This window comes from Scylla paramamosain, chromosome 5, assembly GCF_035594125.1.
Source record: "Scylla paramamosain isolate STU-SP2022 chromosome 5, ASM3559412v1, whole genome shotgun sequence".
NCBI lineage: Eukaryota > Metazoa > Arthropoda > Malacostraca > Decapoda > Portunidae > Scylla > Scylla paramamosain.
This window is the reverse complement of record NC_087155.1, coordinates 12,504,192-12,509,460: the sequence shown is the minus strand read 5'-3', so window position 1 is coordinate 12,509,460 and position 5,269 is coordinate 12,504,192. Positions and strand designations below refer to the sequence as shown.

General features: G+C 36.6%; 1 protein-coding gene across 1 annotated transcript in view; it reads left to right on the top strand.

The window, feature by feature from the left end:
• The first annotated feature begins 375 nt into the window (after positions 1-375).
• LOC135100306 (uncharacterized) overlaps positions 376-5,269 on the top strand; it is a 61,005-nt gene continuing 56,111 nt past the window's right edge. Inside the window, exon 1 of the mRNA XM_064003148.1 lies at positions 376-855. The gene's annotated coding sequence lies outside the window, so the exon portion shown is untranslated. The remainder of the gene's footprint in view (positions 856-5,269) is intronic.

The following is a 5,269-nucleotide window of genomic DNA, read 5'->3' as shown; positions in this document are numbered from 1 at the left end:
TGGCCCCTCCTAGAGAAACAACACGTCACGGATAATACAACTAAAAAAAACTATAACTAATACTAGAAAGAAAGAAAAAAACATTATTAATTGGAAAACAGAAAAAAAAAGTTAGCATAGTTTAAGTATTGATTTCCCAACTTCGGGGTCCTGGTCACGTGAGGGAATGCATGATCACAGTAGCTAACGGAGAGAGAGAGAGAGAGAGAGAGAGAGAGAGAGAGAGAGAGAGAGAGAGAGAGAGAGAGAGAGAGAGAGAGAGAGAGAGAGAGAGAGAGAGAGAGAGAGAACAACAACCAAGAACAATTTAAACTTCATAAAGAACTTGTCCCTCTAGTAAAGTCAAATGAATACACGGAAGGAAGTAGAGCGGATGAGGAAAAGTAAGGGAAGGCAAGGCGACAAGGTGGGAGGGCGTAAGTCGCGGGGGAAGAAGAGTATGCGGGGGGGGCACAGCGGTCAAGTAAGAGGCACCGGGGGGGGAGGAGGAGGGGAGTGAGGAATCACCACCCAGGGTCACCACTCCTCGTCTGGTATGCTTAGTGCGGCCCGCGTGATGTGAGTGAGTGCAGCGCGTCCACGAAAGGCCAAGAGAAAACAGGTCCGAGAAAGGAGTGGAAACCTAGATACACGGTACAGCCTTCAGTCACACATTGCCTCATCAGTGCTCGTTTATCTGACCTCCATGTGCCAATGTGCAGAAAAGTATGCTTGATGAATATACTAGAAAGTGTTGATGAGTGTAGCTGTGGATGGAGTTGTAACTTAAAGGTATGAGAGGATGAAATAAGTTGATCTATTTGGATGGCAGAGCAGCGATCTTACCTTTACCTGCGTCCATGATATCAGCAACAGGTATGTGAACAAACATCAGAATCTGAGAATGTAAGGCAAACCGCAAGAACCAATAGGCATACACGTGGTAATCTCTATAAGTGAATTTCCTCTGTACTTTCTCTCACTTCTTTTCTGATCATCTCACAAACGCAAGAGTTAATCAGAAATCTTAGTATTTTCTCCTTGTACTTGCAAACTCTGAACTCTTTTCCTGCGTCTATATTTCCCTCTACCTATGACTTAAACGCTTTTAAAAGGGAAGTTACAAGACACTTTCCTCATAGTTTTGCATAATACTTTCGAATACTTTTGGGTACTGGCACTTCAATGGGCCTTTTTTTTTCTTTATAACTTTTTTTTTTTACCCTTGGCCATACGACCTCTTATATGGAAAATAATAACAATATAGTGGTGACAGAATCCTGTGGTGACAAAATCTTATGCTGTAAATGTTTCATAATGTGGTTTAACTTGTATTTAGCATGCCACAGCTGTCTTACTGCTGTACTCTTTACCATAACTTGTTTTCATTTACACTTTTTTAAATCGATTTTACTGATACTGTTGACATTGTTGTTGCTGTTATTGTTGTCATTATTACTATTGTTATTATTATTATTATTATTATTATTATTATTATTATTATTATTATTATTATCATTATTATTATTATTATTATCATTATTATCATCATTATTATCATTATTATTATTATTATTATTATTATTATTATTATTATTATTATTATTATTATTATTATTATTATTATCATTATTATCATTATGACCATTATTTTCATAGTCATCGTTGTCACCATCATTGCAATTTTTTCCATCATACCAATATGCGCAACATTAACAGTAGTAGTAGTAACAGTAGTAGTAGTAGTAGTAGTAGTAGTCGTAGCAGCAATAGTAGTATTGCTCAGCCGTTCTCCTGTCGTCCCTGCAGGTATCGAGTAAGGCCCGGTTTACACTAGTCCGTTTTTACGTATTCCGTCTACATACACCGTCAGACAATGACGTCACCACCGTTTCCGTTCGAGCGACTGTAGTGAGAACCGGGATCCATTTCTGCCTCGGCTTGAACGCATGCCGTCAAGAGATGAACCGAGTTTAACTTTGAAGTGAGAGACAGGGGTACTGCACAAACTGATATTTTAAATGATGCTCAAGTACATGATAAAACGTTATTGAATTACAGGTTTGTAATGTAATAATGCTATATTGTAAACTAAACATTTTTACACTGTTCGTGGGAAAATAGGAATGACCTTGGTCCCTGATAGAGGTGCGGCAACACCGCAAAGCTATATAAACACAAGCACATGGATGGACTGGCCAGGCTTCAGTCCAGCAAACTGCAGAAAACGCAACAAGCCTCACCCAGGTATTATGGTAATTACAGTGTATTAATAATTGAAAACCAGACAAGCGGAAAATACTAGTATAACCTCCCTCTCCACCACAACGTGCATTGAAACAACAGACACTGTTGCTCCCACAGTGGTTTGTAGGATTCACCAGCGTGTAATTACATATATTTCTTTGTTTTGCAATAAATGACACTCTTCTCCATCTCACTGGCTTTTCTTCGTCAGCTGCGAGTAGCAAGGTGGCAAGAAGTAAACAAATTCCTTGTCGAGGAGGTCTCTCCTCCGTGTGGCCATGTTGACAAACAATGGATACGGAGACGGCGGTGAACTCCTCCGTTCAGTACAGACTCCGTTTTTGTTGGACGGCGAATGTCCGTAAAAACGGATTAGTGTGAACCGGCCCTAAGAGTTACTTTTACCATAACGCCTCTGCTAAGCGATAAGATCTCAGAAGGTACTTTCCTGGCTTTCCATGGAATAGGTATTGCTTGCATGTCAGAGCCTCGTCTCTTTGTGCAGGACGCATATTGAGGGTCATTTCCTCAGGTAAGGATACATAAATTTCACACATACTTTCTGTGGCCATAGGGAAGCGGAAAATATTTTCTTTAAAGACAACATAATGTTTAAACTAAGCAAAATTGATGTTTTACTATCAGTAGTCAAGAATGTACTCTGTGAGAAATAATATATGATGCTTTGATATATATTATGTTTTAGTGAAGTAATAATCCAGGGATTTTATGTAATATTTTATTGCAGTGTACGATCGAAATAAATTTGTATAATTATACGAGATGTTACACTGTGTAGCTTTTTAATGAATATATATATATATATATATATATATATATATATATATATATATATATATATATATATATATATATATATATATATATATATATATATATATTCTTTGAAGTAAAATTTTCATCTAGGAGTTTCAACCGCCAGGAGCCACATGATCGCCAAGTTTCAGAAAACTACTGCTTTTTCAGTCATCCTAATAGGATAAAGATCTGTACATTGCAGGCTAATTGTTTTCACGGTCCGCTGGTGTAGTGATCTCTTAAAATGTGTGACTATTCCCTCATTGGCAGGAAGGATTAATAAATAAAAGGTAATCGTATGTTAAAGAGATAATGAACAGTAGCTGGTTCAGCATTGCGGAGCTCGTTAAGAGGGTTAAGTAGGGTTGAGTTTTTTTTTGCACCTCTGAAAGACCTGATAGTCTGGGAAAGAAAGAAAGAATGAAAGAAACAAAGAAAGAAACAAAGAAAAAGAAAGAAAGGAAAGAAAAAAAATATAAAAAGTTAAAGAGCATGAAAATAAATTTCCTAGAAGTGTTGTAAAAGAGAACATAAACACCTGCTGCTTTGAAAACTTCTCAGATCAACCAATCTTACTACAAAACAAACGAGTTTCTTATAAGAAGACATAATATGAGGCAGTGGTTTTAGTAACTATAAGACTTTACGATAAGAATTCTTGTTCGTCCACCATCTATGGGAGTGGAGGAACAGAAATGTTTGCTGACTACCAGTGCTATTCACACTCTACTTATGATCAAGGTTGGTTTTCCTTTGCAGTATTCACGATTTTATTCCGGGTCTTCTAAACAGTAGCCTACAGAGCCTATTTCACCCCGGGCATTAGAAGATAGAGTCATATACGAATATTTACTTCAAACATTAAGTGCCGACATTACGAAATACGAATGGATAATGTCTATACTGCTGAGCTGTCTTTAAATTGCCTACTTATGAGAAGAGACGAATTTTATGATCTAATGTAAAATAAGGGTCTTAACTTTTAAGAAGAAAATGTTTCAGGTTAAAGTTTATGCTACATATCGAAACAATAAAACATCAAAGTTGATTGGACTCTTCTTTAGTTTTACTGCGGAAAGAAAAGAAAAAAAAAAAAAAAGAGATCAAAAGAATGAAATTACATCCGACTTAAAAGCAACCACGACGAAATTACATTATATAATTACAGACAGTAAATGAAAGCAATGTCAAGGGAATGAGAGGAAAGCACTAGCAAAAGATTATGTACAAAATAAGGTACTAATAACATCTAAGTTCCCGCTTTTCCCATTCCCATATCTACCAATGTCGCCATGATTTATGAAATCTAAGCTGTATTATTTATGTTGTGGTTTGATAATTCATAAAAGACTTGTATATTTCGTAATACTTTTACATTGGGGCTCCTGGACATAATTCTATTCAACATTCTTTCAGTATAAGGACACACACACACACACACACACACACACACACACATATGTTAATGGGATCGTAGTAAAACGCGGGAACACAGCGTCTCTTCCTATCACATCTTTATTCAACCTAATAAAAATATTTCCCCAGACCAAATCAAAGTATTTGTCTTTATTACAAGAGAGTTCTCACCTAATTGAAATTTCCAAGATAATATCCATTCCATGCATAACGCTAATATGAAAGTTTGACGAATGCCTTCTGAAACACACAGGTATAGTATATAGACACGTACACATACATGAACCCCAATAATTCCTTACCAGTGAACAATCTTTTTAAAGACGCCACTCGCCTCCCTTCCTCACATTTCTCATTTGGGCTCACTGACCTGAAAAAAAAGAATAAATAAATAAAACAAATAAATAAAACATCGATTATACACACACACACACACACACACACACACACACACACACACACACACATGAATAAATATACTACTTTTTGAGACAACGAACAATACAAGGTTTGTACTACCTTATACCGAAATAATAGAAAAATGAGAAGAAAACTATTCTGTGGCTCTTCCGCTTGAAATGTTTCTTTGTAATTCCTGCTGAGGTGGGTGTCTGGCAAACAGTATTGAAAAATGCATTATATAGTCATCAAGGTTTGAATGGATGACACGAGATTTGACTCAGAAGATCATTTATGAATAATAGGAATATGATAGGTGATAGGACGGAGCCCTGTACAACACCACTGTCAATAGGTTTTGGAAACAACACTTGATAGTACGCAAAAACTACCCAACTGTTTTGCTACA